Raw genomic sequence first — 17,154 nt, forward strand, 5'->3', positions numbered from 1 at the left:
TGGCCATATACAGGGAGATGAAGCTAGGAGCCGATGGCAGTGCAAGGTGTGTAGATAATTTTTCAAGTTTTTGGTCGCCTTGGATTGCGAGCTCCAGGGAATTGGAATGCAATGGGGTTGGCACGGCCAGGAATTGGCAAAGTGGAGACTCGGCACCACTTTACGACTCGGTGATTGGATCCCCTGGTGCCAGTTGACAGACAAGACAAGGAGGGGAGAAGTTGTTTTTTCATGAAAAGTTTTTTTTTTTAATTTTGCAAGGACTTGGAGGCCATTCCAGGTGGGACTGCCCCAGGCGCTGCCACATGGCGACCTAGTTAGCCCACATGCGGGCGCGCGGAAGCATAGTCCGGGGTATAAGAGCCAGAGTGTCACTCTATTAGGGGTATGTCAAGTGGAAGAGCTCTTTGAGCTTGTGCGGTATGGCGATGGTTGCCCGTAGGTGCTGCGCAGACAGAAGTAGGGCGGTTTTGGCGGCGGTAGTTGGCGAGGCAGGGCGGCGCAGTGGCGCGCCCGCGCGGGAAAGTTGGACGGCGCTGTCAGATGACGTGGCGGCCCTAGTGGGGGGATGGTCCCATGGCCAAAATTTTGAGGAGGAGAGAGGGAGCAATAGCGACATCGCTATTGCCTCCCCCCCTCATGTAAGGGGAAAGTCCCACAGCAGCAAAGAGCAAAGCGAGTGAGAGTGAGAGAGTGAGATAAAAGATCTCGCCATGTGTTGGAAAGAGGCCAAACATGCTAAAATGGGTGCTCCCCCTCTATAAAGGAGTCTTTTTTATCATTTTTGAGGGCTTTCTGTCGCCTCGTGAGGCTTGGGAGCCACAGGAAAAAGAGCCAAGAGTGGTTTTTTGTCTGCAGAGGGCCGAGAGGGCGCCTCCCCCTATGTCTTTTGTGAAGCCGAGTGCGGCTATAGTGTTTTTTTGGAGCAAGGAGTGAGTTCCCCCCATTGAAAACGGGCGTTTCTTGTCGTGCTATTTCCTCCCCCCCCCCCTTCTCCTGCTCTGTTCTGTTGCATGTGATGCAGGGTGTGTGATGGAGTGTGGGCCCCCCCGATGAGTGTGTGTGCAAAGAGAGAGAGAGAGAGAGAGTGTGTGTGTGTGTGTGTGGTATGCGTGCAAGGGTAGGCGATGATTGCAGTCGTTTTGTGGGTGCGGGTTCATTGGTGGTCTATTTGAGTGCATGTGCGCTATAGTGTGCCAAGTTGTGTTTGATCGTGTGTGCGATAGTGTGAATTCTGTGAGTCGAAGGTCCTCACTAAGTGGATTGGGGTGCTGTGAATACCCTGAGCTATAGAGAGTCCCTTTTGTTTGTGCTGGGCGTGTTCCCCCATTCCCCCTCTCCATCTTCTGGTGCCCCCACTGAGGAGTATGCTGATGCTCCTAGTTAAAGTTGAAGTGGTGATTTCGGTGATACCAAATGTGCGGACTTTGAAGAGCAGGTGCTGCTAGTGATGCAAAAACTTGACTTCAAGACTACGGATTGTTCGTGTTGGAAAGCGGTCTATCAAAAGAAGATGGTGCGGTACAGGTGTTCCCGCTCCTAGTTCGTGGTAAAGCAAAGCTATGGTTCGATAGCCTTGGTGAAGAAGAAAAAGCAAATTGTGAAGCCCTAGAGGCAGCTTTTCGAAGCAGATTTGTTGCGGATGCGCAGCTAGATGAAGTAAAGCGAAAGCTAGACAGTTTGAAGCAAAGCTTGGAGGGAGATTTTCAAGCGTTCAAGTGGGAGTTCGAGGCCCTTTGGGGGAAGCTAATCAAGGTAACTGCTGCAGAAAATGCTAGTTTTTTGAAATTGTGTAAGTTCATGGATTGCCTGCATGAGGAGGTGCGAGATAAGGTGGAGATAGATGGTCCAATATCGTATGAAGAGGCAGTAGCTCTAGGGAGAGGGCGAACCAGGAAGATTTTGAAGAATCGTGAGGCTAAGCGGTGTTTACAAGGTGCAGTGATGCCGAGGCAGTGTGATGCGGTGGTAGCCGTGCAGCAGGTGGTGCAAAGAGGAGTGCAAGTGCGAGAAGAACCAAGGGTTCTTTGGCTACAAAGAGACAGGATGGTTCCTATGCCGAAGATTCCGGCTAGAGCGGTTCCAATGGTGGAGGAAGTGCAGGTAGTTCTAGAGTGGACAAACGAAGTGCTGCCAAGTTCGAGTGAAGCTGTTGAAGCTCCATTGGAGTGCGGTAAAGAGCAAAGAGTGCGGTTTGCAGAGGAGGTTGAAGCGGTGAAGCAAGAGGAGATTCCGGAGCTTGAAACCGAAGAGGAAACTGTGTCAAGTGACAGTAGCTCTATGGACGCAGATACAAGTTGGGAGACCGAGTCATCCCAATCCAGGTATGATGAGTTCGACCTCTTACATGTGAGTGGAGAGGCAGTGAATATGTGCGAGGAGCAGCGTGAAGTGCAAGCCGAAGTGTTTCGTGAAGACCAAATGGATTGGTCTAGCCCTACATGTAGTGAACAACAGGTAAAAGTGGTGTGCAGTGCCATGCTAATGGCCATGTTGATGAAGGTAGCAGTGGAATATGCCATAGTGGTGCAGCAGGTGCAAAGTTTGCCAAAAGGTTTAGAGTAGTGGTACCTATGAAAGAGGACGAAGAGGATGCGGTAGAGAACGAGTTTCTCTCTTCCTTGGAAAAGCTTGAGGATGCGGTGGTAGAAGAGCAGGTAATTGCAGCAAATAAGCAAGCGGTGCTTATTGACCTTGAAGGGCTAGTTGACGAGGAGGAGCTCGACGATGCTGGAATTGAGTTCCTGGCAGGTGAGAAGGGCAGAGCATAGTTAAAGAAGGAGGTGCTTCCTGTACAGTTGGTGCCCTCTATGACAGGTGATGCGGACTCCAAGCATTGTAAGAAGGTATGTGAGTGGTGGCTGAAAGGAATGGTGGTAAAAGCGGCTGTGAAGTATGCTGTTGAGCAGGTACAGGATCTTCTAGACGAGGATCTAGCTTTACATGGATGGGAGGGCGGGTCAGGTAGGTCGCGAGTGTTGATTGAGGAGGATGGTGAGCACGAAGGTGCTCTATTTGATGTTCTTGGGATTGATTTGTTACGAGTGGGCAGTTTGCCAAGGAGTGCTTGGAGTGGTAGAAGCATGTCGATGGCAGTTTGGTTATGCAGTTGGGTGTGTGCCTTGGTGTGGCACTATGCAAGGTTGTTGCAAATGGATGGAGAAGACCAATGCAAAGTGTTCGACCCAGGTGGGTGATTACAGGTAAAGCAGGGGGTTGGGCAACCCGCACGAGCAAAGAAAGCGGGTAGCAGGTGCCAGGTTTATACATATGTTAGGTGTTTTTGCAATGTACAGAGAGTTTGTTTTGGGTGTGCATGTTTTTAAGTGCAATAAGGCCATGTGTGGTTGAACATAAATGTTCAACGAGGGGGTGGGCAATGATGGTGCATCTAAAGTTGGTCCAAGCTAGGAGATGGTCAATGTCAGGCAAAGGCGGCAGCTGAGTGCAGTGCAGAAGGCTAGGGCAGGTACCAAAGCCCTAGGCAGCCCAAGGAACCGGCAAAGTGGGACTCGGCACCACTTTACAACTCGGTGATTGGATCACCTGGTGCCAGTTGACAGACAAGACAAGGAGAGGAGAAGTTGTTTTTTCATGAAAAGTTTTTTTTTAAAATTTTGCAAGGCCTTGGAGGCCATTCCAAGTGAGACTTCCCCAGGCGCTACCACGTGGCGACCTGGTTAACCCACATGTGGGCGCGCAGAATCAGAGTCCAGGGTATAAGATCCGGAGCGTCACCCTATTAGGGGTATGTTATGTGAAGTGGAAGAGCTCTTTGACCTCGTGGGGTATGGCGATGGTGGCCCGTAGGCGCTGCGCAGGCGGAAGTAGGGCGATTTTGGCAGCGGTATTTGGCGAGGCGGGGCGACGCAATGGCGCGCCCGCGCGGGAAAGTTGGACGGCGCTGTCAGATGATGTGGCGGCCCTAGTGGGGGGAGGGTCCCATGGCCAAAATTTTGAGGAGGAGAGAGGGAGCAATAGCGACATCGCTATTGCCTCCCCCCCTCATGTAAGGGGAAAGTCCCACAGCAGCAAAGAGCAAAGCGAGTGAGAGTGAGAGAGTGAGATAAAAGATCTCGCCATGTGTTGGAAAGAGGCCAAACATGCTAAAATGGGTGCTCCCCCTCTATAAAGGAGTCTTTTTTATCATTTTTGAGGGCTTTTTGTCGCCTCGTGAGGCTTGGGAGCCACAGGGAAAAGAGCCAAGAGTGGTTTTTTGTCTGCAGAGGGCCGAGAGGGCGCCTCCCCCTATGTCTTTTGTGAAGCCGAGTGCGGCTATAGTGTTTTTTTGGAGCAAGGAGTGAGTTGCCCCCATTGAAAACGGGCGTTTCTTGTCGTGCTATTTCCTCCCCCCCCCCCCCCTTCTCCTGCTCTGTTTTGTTGCATGTGATGCAGGGTGTGTGATGGAGTGTGGGCCCCCCCAATGAGTGTGTGTGCAAAGAGAGAGAGAGAGAGAGAGAGTGTGTGTGTGTGTGGTATGCGTGCAAGGGTAGGCGATGATTGCAGTCGTTTTGTGGGTGCGGGTTGATTGGTGGTCTATTTGAGTGCGTGTGCGTTGTAGTGTGTCAAGTTGTGTTTGATCGTGTGTGCGATAGTGTGAATTCTGTGAGTCGAAGGTCCTCACTAAGTGGATTGGGGTGTTGTGAATACCCTAAGCTATAGAGAGGCCCTTTTATTTGTGCAGGGTGTGTTCTCCCATTCCCCCTCTCCAACGACGGTTATTCCAGACATTTTTGATTCCTCAACAATGTTATACGCTCTTGTGATTCCCCGTTTACCAATCGTCTGGGAAGATTGTGTGTAAACCATGGGGGAAAGAAACCTCAGTACTGTCAGTATCCAAGGGGATTGGCATATTACAAAGTGTAACCTTGGGTTAAAAGGATATGCAAAGTGCGTACATTAGCACCAAGCAATCCAATTAATAAGCATTTGTTGCTCTTCTTGGAATTTACTTACTATCAGTTAACGCATGTTGCGACTAGGTACTCTCTTCATGTATAAGTCAGGTTCTCAACCTTGAACACTCATTAGGGTGGGGTTGAATACTGATGATGAAAATTGGGAACAAGCCAAGGACTTAAACTTGGCTGATAAGTTATGTCAGCAAGTTACTTAGAGGTACTCTTTTTGGTACATCTTTGTTGTGATAAACTCGTTTACCATGCTCATGAGCATTCTAAATGGAGTCTACACACGATGTTTGGATAGGAACCAGTATCATCAGATGGTTACAAATGGACAACAATGTAGAAAATCAAGATGTTAGTCTTGGTTTCATTGAACCTCCTACTGACCCGAGTTCCGCTCAAATGAACCGTTGGATCCATGAGGGATGTTACGGTAGAAGACATTAGTGTTCTTACGAAGATACCATCACTTGTGTTTTTGCGAACGAAAACGCTTCTCCAAGGGGGGAGTAATGTCACGACAAGGGTAGGACTAGTAACGGCCAAGGGCCAGGATGGACATGCAGTCAAGGGGGTCCCTATATTTAGCAGGCCAAGGGCCTATATAGGGCATGGCTCGGTGGATATTAGCATGTTCAGCCCCCATGCCCTTTCAAGAACTTTTCCAATTTCTTAAGAATTTGTCACTACCCAAGGACTTTCTCTGTCTAACCAACAAAGTCTTTGCAAAGAATTTATTCCCTAACCGCAAATTGCATAACCTTCCCATCTCGCTAATCGTGCGGCATCCTGCTAACCACGAGGCATCTTACTAACCTCCACACATCTGGCTAACCGCGAGGAACAAAAGAGCCTATAACCTCAGCTTAATCTCCACTAACCGCGAGGCACAAAAGATATTCTTCCAGAAATTCTTCTCTTTAAATGATTCTTCATACATGATCAACCAACTCTTTATATCAACCAGTAACAAGTTATCAAACAATAACAATTTATCAAGCAATAACAATTTAACAAACAATGACAATTTATCAAATAGTTCTTTCACTAATCTATGAAAACATTGCTGTCAACATGAACAGCAATGCAAAACGATAAGTTTGTCTTACCGGATTAGCGACATGTTCGATTACCTCCTGTGTTTTAGGTTGGATGATTTCAGCTTCTTTTGGAGCCGGTACCTCCGCTTGAATTATGATTGGAGTAGATGATACCTTCTTTTGCACCTTCCTTGGAGGTGGAACGACAGTAGCATGCTTCGAGCTTTGAGTCACGCGCTTCGGAGCCATCATATCGAGGTAGAAAAAAGGAAAAGAGAGAGAGAGAACTCAAGAATCCGAACGGAAACACGGTGATGGTAGAGAGGGAGTTGTAGATGGAGATGGGTTGAAGGTGAGAGGTTGAGGGAGAGAAGGTAACTTTGACGTTATGGCAAGGGAGCTTCCGCTTCTGAGCACCTTTGTGTGTATGTTGAAAGTGAGGAAAGAGGGGCCTTTATATAGGCTCTCAAGAGCCAAGAGCACAAGTCAAAAAATAGAAAGAGAAGTTCGAGGCTCTATAAAAAATAAAAATAGTTTTTTTTTTTTTTTGGGTGGCATGAAACATTCCGATATGCGATTTTGATTCTATAATTTTAGAAGAAGCTTGGCTTTCAAGACAAGAACTCTAAACTTGACTCTCTCCCCTTCTTTTCTAAAAATACTTTTTCTACTCTTTCTCTTCTAAAAATACTCTTCCTTTTCTCTCTCTTTCCTAAAAATACTCCTTCTTTTTTGAGGGTCAACTCTTATCTTTAGAAATAGACTTGAGGTTTAAGTTTTCCATATAGCCTGTAGTTTCCAAGTGAATATATGCCATAATTAATAGTTCTAGAGTCAGATTTTCGATCTGATCGTTCCGTTGGAACGCTTTACAACTTAGCAAAATACAAACCTTGAACATTTGCAAAGTAAATGAAATACTTTTATTGAAAAATGTTGTGTACATTATAGTGTCCCTTGAGACCTTGATGGTGTGATGAAGATAGATGGTTTCATGCACCAGAATTATGCCGGTAACTTAGCTAAATGAAAAAATTAACTTGTCCCTGGCCTTAGTCCCAAGACCTCAAACACCTTCAAATTCGGAGAGAGTTAGCGGAGAATGAGGGTACGAAAGAGGAAGAAGACGTATTCTTACAAAAAAGAAATAGTCTCCTCTCATACAATTACTCATAGAGCTTAGAATAGCATAGTAGCATAGTAATGGAGATAAAGAAGATAGCTAGCATAGCATTGAAGCATGGCCCTTGGTTGGATTTGCATTCCATAGCCAAGAGTTGTTGATGTAGTCTCTCCACCTCTCAAGCTTGGGAAGGAGATGGAGTTCTTGCACTTTCATATGTGAGAATGAGAGCATGTGAGTCTGTGTGAGAGAGAGTATACCCCCAAGCATACCCCTAGCTTGCTTTCACAGTCCCCTCCTTGTAGCTTATCCTTGGATTTGATTGGACCCCTGTAAGCCTAGCCAATCACATGCTTAGTTTATATCAAGCAACAAGGGTAGCATTTGGACAAGTGTCCTCCTTACCCCTTTAAGAGAGAGGGCTTAATAATGCTTGGATAATTATTTAAATAAACTAAATTCTTAATGGACCCCTTTAGAGGTAAACCAATAGGCTTTAGGCACCTTATGGGGAAAACATGGGGAGGAGCTTGACATGTGTTCTTGTTGTCTCTTTGAACTTGAATTGCCTTGAGTGAAAGTGTGTGTGTTCTCTCTCATCCCCCTACTTGTAGGGCTCGCCTCCCTTTGTGTAGGGATGCATGGTTACTTTGGGAACATCTCACCCCTTGGGCCCCTTAGTCATGAAGCCGCTCAAACACCTTAGTCATGAAGCCCCTCAAGCAACTTAGTCATAAAACATGACAAGCACTCAAACACCTTAATCATCAAGCCTGACAAGCACATCAATCACCTTTTACGAGAAGCACCTCAAGCACCTTAGTCAGCAAGCACAAAAATCACATCAAGCACCTTAGTAAGCAAGCAAGACAAGTACCTCAAGCTTGGGCCGAGTTCCCACCTCAAGCTCAACCCTAGCTTGCCTAAGGTCTTAGGTCTAAGGACTTTTAACTCTAACGTTTGGAGGCTTTGAATGAAGCTAACCCTAAGGAATTTTAAGATCCATTAGCTAGCATTGCTCTTTGACAGAACATCTCTCATTTGGACCCATTGACTTTGATCGTGCCGAGATAGATCCATAAGCACATGTTTATATTCTAACTCTTGTTCCTGATTATTCTCCCACGTTAAATGATCATTTCAATATGCGCAAACAGTTTGGGTTAGTTAGATATTAGATTTTATTGAAAGAAACAAAAGCAAAGAAAAAAAAAATCTAAAACTTTAGCTTATAAGTTGAAATTTGGCATAGAGTTGGCTACATATGTGAAGAAGGCGTTAGAAGAAATAATTCTTAATAGTAAGGTGGAGTTTACTTTGAGAGAGTCTCCTAAAATTGCTAAGAGGGAGTTCCATGAGGAGGTCATTTACATCATTGAGAGAAAGCATGTACTTTTGGGTGAGCCTACCAATTTACATTTTCAAGGAGACGGTGAGACCTTGAAGTTACAAGTCATACACAATAGACATGAGATACATATGGCATGAGTATAAGAAGAAGAGGATGCAGGAAGCGTGGTTGATTACAACCAATTCTCTCAAAAGGGGAAGCAAGTTTTTGAAGACAATGAATAACTATAAGTCTTTCATGAGAGCCATTATTCAAAACCATTATTAGGCCAAAGCTACTAGAAAGACTCTAGTTAAAGTGGGTGCTCTTTAGAAACCATGTGTCACACTAATAGATAATAGTTAAAAAATTAATCTTATCTCAAAGAGTATCTATTTAAAAGAAAAGTCACCAATCTATAAAGATCATGGATGGAGGATTCAAGATGCAAACAACTTAAGAAGACTTGTATGGTTCTTATTCTAATGTGAAAGTAACTGCAAGGGATGTTCAAGATGAGCAAAATTTTTTTGTCCAAGATATGTCTACAGTGACCCTTTCTAGCACGGTTATGCTTCCATTTGATTCTTCCTAATTGACAGAGAAACCCCTCATTAGTCTTCTCATCCTTGAAACGCTAAACAAATTCTTTGGACAATGATTTGAATGCTGACAACTGCTCTGGTAGGTGGTTGAAGTACCATGTTTGAGCTTGTCCCCTTCATGTTTGAGGGAAGCAAACCCTCCAATCCACTTTCGGTAATTCTTCAAGGACCACCCAACTCTCAAATGCCTAAAGGTGCACTTGACGGTCTCTACCTTTTTTCCCCATGAACTGCGGCATTTTCAGTCGAAGATCCTTAGTCACTTGCCTAGTCGAGGCCAACTAGATCGCAAATCTAGATAGGAGCTTTTGTGGTGGCAACATGGTAGATGCAAAGTGGAAGTGGGAAATGCAAGAAAAGAGTGAGGAAGCTGCAACGCGCTCATCCCATAGTCAAGAGTGTGAAGCTCGGGCCAAGTAAACTCCCATGCACTATGGTTTGGAAGGCAAATCATCTTGGAAAGTTAAATATGTAACTTATTTCAACTGTGCAATTTTTGTTTAGCTTATGAAACTTTTTTGCTTATTGTTAACTTATGAAAATATCACTCTGAGCCATCCTACTAGAGAGATAGTCAAGTATTTAGAGAGACACATAGAGTTCTATACTTAGTGGTGGTTGTTGAAAAACCATTATATCTCGCAAGAAATTGGACTCATTAGTTGGAACTCTACAAGAGGTAGGTGTATATAATGAATATTGTATTAATATTTAATTTGAGTTATTGAATTATCTAATTTGTTTTTGATTGATGATGTACAATCAAATTGATGCAACTTTGTGACCTGTTTTTCCAAAATAGTGCAAAGAATTTGAGAGATGTTTTTTAGTGTCTTAGACCTTTTAGATGTAAATAAAGCATTCTTGTACAAAGTGTAGAAATGATTTGTGTGCTAGATGTCCCTACGCGTGCAGGGGCACATGGTTTTGTTGTTTTTGTACATATAAGTCTTGGGAATCCAAAGGGTGAGAAGATCTTTCTAAATTGGAAGAAAACTAAGACTTTATCATCCCAGGATCATGAGTTCTTCAGCTGTGAAGAAGGATGCTCATGTTGCACCAGCCTGTGGTGAAGGGTGGGAATTTTGATGTAGAAGTGTCTCTCTTGTCTCGCAAGAGACTGGTGCGGTGAGTCAAGAGTGTGTCTCTCCTCAATGGGATGATGAAAGTGGGTGCTTTGCTTTGCATATTGACCTATGAGTGAGTTGCTACGAAGCAGTACCACCCCCCTCCCCCGTCGTTTACCCACCTTGTCCCTTTATCCTCTATCGTGGTAATCGCTTCCTTGTTGATTCTTGATTCTAATTGCCCGCGGTTGTTGGTAAGCTCTTTTCGGTTCCCACCTCTTACAACATGGAGTGCAAGCACGTCTTGCATCTCCTGCAATCCCATGAGAATTTTGCTTGGATGAGGGGTACTTGGAGTGCGTAGACGATGCTCTCCTTGCTCTCTAAAATCTTGTATTTTCTCCATTTTTCTGCAGTGGATAGAGGGGCGCATGCTATGCTTGGGGAAAAAGTGGTAGGCCAGTAGTGCAAAGATTTCAAATGCTTGTTCATCCATTTTTTAAGGGGCTGTCCAATTACGACTTTTACAGCGCATCGGTCCATGCACTATGAGTGCCATACACGCCTTTACGACTCATCCCTTAGCTCCTCCAAGGGTGTCGTTGGCAAGAAGGGACAAACCCTGTAGCCTTTTGTAGGTTGGTGGATCCATTGTACATTGTTTCTTTTGGCATCTCGGTACATGGTGAGACTACAAGCAGTAGTTTTAATCTCAAAAAGATGAATGTTACCTCTACTACTATCAAAGATCCTCTATCAATAACTTAGTATTGTTTCTTTTGGCATCTCGGTACATGGTGAGCCTATAAGCAGTAGTTTTAATCTAAAAAAGATGAATGTTGCCTCTACTACTATCAAAGATCCTCTATCAATAACTTAGCATGTGCTAGAATGAGTGGTAGACAAAGAAGCCTATAGTTTTCTAGATGGCTTCTCCTACTACTACAACCAACTAGCCATTAAATGAGATGATCAACATAAAATAGCATTTGCTATAGGATGGAGCATTTTTGCATATAGGGTGATGCCTTTTGGGTTTACAAAGGCTCCAACAACATTTATGAGGTTAATGAATCACATATCTTTGAAACTTTTTGGACATATATGTGGATGACCTATGTTTTCTTTTGTGTTGGGTAGGCACAGGAGCCGCATGACAAAGGGTCCCAATCGGTCTTGATTACAATGTACTAGCCATATGCGAAGATAAGCAACTTTCAAGTACGACTCGTGATAGGTCACTTGCCAGGACAAAGGGTCCTTGTCGGTCTTCATTACAACATACTACCTAGCATCCATGTGCGTTTGAAAAGAAGATATCCAGCTTTCACGTACGGCTCGTGGTGGGTCTAGGGTTTAAAATTTACAGGTTCTTGGCGGGTGAAAATAAGGGCAAACTTGCTTTTAAGGCCAAAAATTGAAGTTTTTGATGGTAATTACACTAGAGCTTGAGTAAATTTCCTGGTTTTCTTAAAAGGCAAGCTAATAATCTTACGAGGATTTTACAGTTTCAGCGGGGTTAAAATACAATGGACCCCGGTTGCTTTTCTAACACATGTGAGGATATCCGGCCCTCAGGACTAAGTAACACCCATATTTAAGAGGGGGAGGTAATGGGATCAATGGCGTAGAAACTCACGCGCGAAAGCCGAGAAGACCGCAGTCCCAAAAATCAAATCAAAAACTAAACCTGGACAGACACTAAACTGGACAACCCCAAAAATGCATTTTATTTTATAATATAATGTTGTAAAAAGCGTTATGAGTACACAATGCTTGCGCGGGTGAGGTGGTTAGCCTATGTGACACTAAACTCGGCCGGCTAGGTCTTGGGTTCAAATCGCCATGCCGTGCTTCGTTTTTCCCGTTGGCCATGTTTAATGCACCTGGCTTTTTTGGCGACGCGCCTCGTTTTTCCCGCTGGTCGGGTTTAGTGCGCCTCGAGATCCCGCCCTGCAGCTTTGACCGTCGATCCCATTACTCCACCTCGCATTTAATATGGGTGTCACTTAGTCCCAAGGCTTTCACGTACTGTGACTCACAGGAACTTGTCGAGTCTTGTTGTTGTTGATGCACCGTGGCCATCCCTCAGGAGAGGTTGCAGCCGTAGATGGGCACTTAAAAACTAAACCCGGCCACATACTAAACCCGGCCACAGATTAAACCCAGGCAGCGCCTATATTTTAAATATAAAACCCCAAAAACCCGAGCCATGGGTACAACATGTGCGCGCGGGTGGGATGGTTACCCCATGCATCACAATCTGGGCGACGAGGCCCTGGGTTCAAATCGAGTCGCCGCCCGGGTTCTTTTTCGCGTTGACTTGCCGCGCGTCCGGGTTTAATCTGCCTCGGGCTCCCCGCATCCACTTCCGCGTCGTCGATCCCCTTACCCCCCCTCTTTAATGTTATGTGTCACTTAGTGTCGTGGGTGGCCATCCACCACTCGCTTGTCAGAACTCTATAAAACGGGGGATTGCCTTCGGCAAGTGAGGATATCCAGCTTTCACGTACCGTAGACCCCGGTTGTTTTTCTAAGACATGTGAGGATATCCAGCTTTCACGTACGGGTGACTCACGGGAACTTGTCGAGGCTTGCAAGGTGAAAAGGTGAAAACGTGCACCACTCGCTTGTCAGAACTCTATAAAGCCTTCAGCAAGTGTCAAGTGAACACACACGTTCATCCATTTTGATTCCCTTCTTCTGCTAATTCGCTCGCCCTCATGTCTACCTAGCAGCTTCAGCTTCTGCTTCTCGGCCGATCGATCCTCTCTGCTCGACCTTGCTAGTCTACCTTATACGTCTCCAGCTCGCCCAGAATATGGCCGCATCAGCTGCTGCTGCCAAGCCGCCCGCCGTCCACAAGCCCGTCTTCCTGCCTGTGAAAACATCGCTGGGCACCACGCCCATCGACCTTCACGATGACGAGTCTCACACCATCGTGTACAGGTATCAACTGGCCGGCCAAGACAGTAGTACTACTGCTACTGATAAGGTGGTGGATGTGACGAAGGCCATAGCGCGTGAGAACGTGCTGGACTTTTTCTACCCACACGCGCTCCAGGCGGGTGGCGGCGAGATGGCGCAAGAAAGCCTGGATAGGCTGAACATGAGGAGGGATGTGTTCTTGCTGGCTCTGTCGGCTGTGCAAGCACTCCCTGCGTCTGACAAGTGGTCTTTCTATCAGATAGCAGGCATTCATGGCCTGCCTCATGACCCTTTCGACGGCGTGGAGTCAGGGGATTATGACCCTAGAGACCCTGAACGGTGGGGCGGCTACTGCCAACATGGTTCCTCTCTTCCCCTCTTGGCACCGCCCCTACGTGATGCTCCTGGAGCAGTCCATTATCCGCCAGGCAAAGCTCCTCGCCTCCACTGTCATCTCTGACTCCACGTAACAGCAGACCGTCCTCGCCATCGCCGACGAGCTCCGCTTCCCTTACTGGGACTGTGCTAACCAAACCACCCGCGTCTTAGGCCTCCCTGAAGTCTTCACCTCCACCGAAATCTCCCTTGTCTATGCCTGGAAATCCTTCTCGGCCACCTCCATTCCCAACCCCCTCAAATCCTTCGTTGTCCCCGTGGATGTCGCCAAGCCCTTCAACTCTTCTGATGTTTTCAACCCCACCGCCAGGCCCCACTATGTTGTGCCCGGTCAGGGTATCCCCTTCACCCCTCAGCTCTACCCTACTGTGCGCCATGTCACTGCCACCTACCAGTCCCAGAAGACAAGCTCAATGTCACTCTCATGCGCAATGCCAACACCACGCTGGTGGAGGGCGTGCACGCAGTCTTTCACCATAACCAGTGGATGCCCTTCTCCAACCATTTCTGGTCCGAGCAAACGCATGGCGATGGCACACAATATGGGCACTACGCCTCGCTGGAGCTGGTGCATGACTTCGTGCACACCATCGTGGGCGGTTCGGGCGGGCATCTGGCTTACCCAGAAATTGCCGCCTTCGATCCCATTTTCCTTTTCCACCATGCAAATGTGGACCGCCTTCTAGCTCTGTGGCAGTACTGCTACCCCCAAGCCTGGATTCCGCAAAAGCCTCTGCAGCTCAACAGCGAGGGCACATTTACGGACGTGACAGATAGCAAGGCCGATCCCACCACACCGCTCTCACAGGCGGACAAGTTCGTCAACTCCAACGATGTCCGCCTTGTGGACGCCGACTGCGGATATTCCTATCCTGAGATCCTTCAGGCCAGGAAGGAAGGATGGACGCCAGCGCAGATGCTGGCCTACGTGCTGAAGATGTACGAGCCACCAGAGAACTTCCTCCACAGGTGGATGCTGGTAGTGCACAATATTATTAAGAGGGCATTCAACGGGCCGTTCAGCATAAGGGTGTTTATAGGGAAGGCGGACGCAAATGCAGCCACCTCCTTTGCAGGGCAGATGGAGGTGTTTGCAAGGGGTCAGGCACAGAGATGTGCGAATTGCGAGGTGAGGCAGGGTATGAGGGCGTCGCTGGATTTGACGAAGACGATGGTGAGGCTAGGACTAGCGACGGCACCAGTGCTGAGTGGGGATCCGTTTGGCGACACGTCCACGCCCTCCAATCCGTTTCAGAAGGAAGGGTCGCTCACGTTGGTGTTCGTGGACCTTCAGGGGCGCCAGTTGGATCCCTTCTCAACCCTGGGAAACTGAGAGGGTCCCAAGGTATCGCTCTATTTCCAGCAGGGCGTTCCCCGAGAGAACGTCGACGAGTATATGGTGGCCGATAACATCAACATCGCCGCCAACACTAGGCACGCCTTCGAGCTTGCCTCCTTTTAACTCACTATTGCGAGAGTCATCCAAGCCACTTCCTCGTTAATCAATGTGCTGCAGTGATTGATGAACTCACTTCTGCATTGGATCCCCAGCAATTTTTGTTGCTCTTCCTTAAAATTAGCCTTTGTTATTTATATGTCCTATAACTAATAATTCTCCTTACGTGTTATTACTACTAGCTAGTGTGCATTGATGGTTTAATCGTTGAAGCTGTTTGAAAAGGACTCTATACTACTAGAGAGAGTGATCATTAGATTAAGTGAAAGGGAGTTGGACTCAAACAAAGCCTTTCACCCTCATTTACATCAAGTAGTTGTTATTGTTGCTTGATTTTCTAGTTTGATATACCTTTAGAAATGCGGACATCAACGATGATAGCATAAAGAAGCTCAACATGAGTGATGATGCTTTAAAGTGCACAATCTAGTTCCACCTACTATTAGTTTTGTGGAAGCTTTTGCAACCGATACTATAGTTTTTCTATACCTTTATTGGTTAAAGTTTATATATTTCTACAGTATTGTACACATAATGTTTTGTTTTTTATTCCAGTGTTTTGATGAAAATATATACAACACCTGCAAATTAACATAGTTTTGGTTGTTTCTTAAAGAGAGAGAATAGAGTTCATACTAAGGTATGGACTGCGAGTTTTATTGTCATCACCCTCCTTTTATGTTATTTGTAGAGAATGCATCATTGCTTCATCTCTTGAATTCTCACCTAGTAGTATAAATGATCGCTCTCGATTCTCTTTCGATATCAAATTCATTGTTGTGATGCTTTGCATCCACAAGGGGAAACTCAAATAGGACATAGGGTTTTTGACTTTAAAATCGCTCATGCAAACTTAATGATATATGCTATCAGCTTGTTTATAAGCTATTAGAGAATAATGTTCAGATTGTTAATGCTTTGATTGGTTTGCATGCCGATGTTGCGGATGTCAAAGCTTTGGTCAAGATGTATACTAATTATTGGCTAGCTTTGTGGCAGGTAAAGCACATTGTGGTATTTGGCAATTCCTTGGTCGATATTCATGTCAAATATGGTGCACTTTAGAGAGCAATAAATGCTTGCGGGGATATGTAATCTATGGGCATGGCAATGATATGGTACTCGACAATGCGGTAGTTGAAATTTGTTGTGTTTGAAAATGCTATGGCCCGGTTGGATTGGTAGGTATGCAAAATGTATGCTTGGCAATGCCTTAGTTGGGATTTATGCTGAATGAGACACTTCAAGCAGCATAATAAGTGAATTTGAGGGGCTTTTTGATTCAACTATGCTTGCACCTCAAAGGATTCTTACACGAAAGAGGAAGACAACTATTCTTGTGAGCATACATCTACCAATGTGGAAGAGACCGATGATGGTTTTGTGGATCAATAGATTCAAGAATGTGTTAAGGTCTCTTGGAATGTGATGGTTGGCACGACCTGCTTTAAGGCGACAAGGAAAATGGGCTTTAAAGGGTTATGGGATCTACAAAATGATAGCATTTATCCAAAAAGTTTGTTGAACCGCAATAAACTACTACAGAGTGCGCTCGTGAAGATATGTGCCATGTGTTCTTGGATGATATGGTTGATGGTTACGATGATGTAGTAGAGAGCTAGCCAATGTCTCTTTTGTAGTGAGTGAAGATATTCATAGTAGGCGGTATGTTGGTGGGCCAGAGGAGACCATGTATCCTTGTGAATATAGATCATAAACCCATGAAGGTATTTTTCCAATCCAATTATAGGAAAGGCGGACAGAAATGCCGCCACGTCACTGAGCATACCCAACTTTGCAAGGCGGATGGAGGTGTTTGCAAGGGGTCATGCACAGAGGTGTGCGAATTGCGAGGTGAGGCAGGGTATGAGGGCGTTGCGGGATTTGACAAAGACGATGGTGAGGCTAGGACTGATGACGACACTAGTGCTGAGCGGGGATCCGTTTGGCGACATTTCCACGCCATCCAATCCGTTTAAGGAGGCAGGGTCGCTCATGTTGGTGTTCGTGGAGCTTTAGGGGCGCCAGTTGGATCCCTTCTCGACCCTATGCAACTGGGAGGGTCCCAAGGTATTGCTCTATTTCCAGCAGGGCGTTCCCGCAGAGAACATCAACAAGTATCTGGTGGCCGATAACATCAACAATATCGCCGCCAACACAAAGCACACCATCGAGCTCGCCTTCCCCCAACTCACTATTGCGAGAGTCATCCAAGCCACCGCCTCATTAATCAATGTGCTGCAGTGATTGGTCATATTGAACTCACTTCTTCATTGGATCCCCAACAATTGTTGTTGCT

The 17,154-nt window shown here is 46.0% G+C and overlaps 1 pseudogene; it reads left to right on the forward strand.

The window, feature by feature from the left end:
* The first annotated feature begins 12,735 nt into the window (after nt 1-12,735).
* Nucleotides 12,736-15,031, forward strand: LOC147446935 (tyrosinase-like; annotated as a pseudogene).
* The last annotated feature ends 2,123 nt before the right edge of the window (nt 15,032-17,154 follow it).

This window comes from Adiantum capillus-veneris, chromosome 11 (assembly GCF_014529385.1).
Source record: "Adiantum capillus-veneris isolate H3 chromosome 11, ASM1452938v2, whole genome shotgun sequence".
Classification (NCBI taxonomy): Eukaryota; Viridiplantae; Streptophyta; class Polypodiopsida; order Polypodiales; family Pteridaceae; genus Adiantum; species Adiantum capillus-veneris.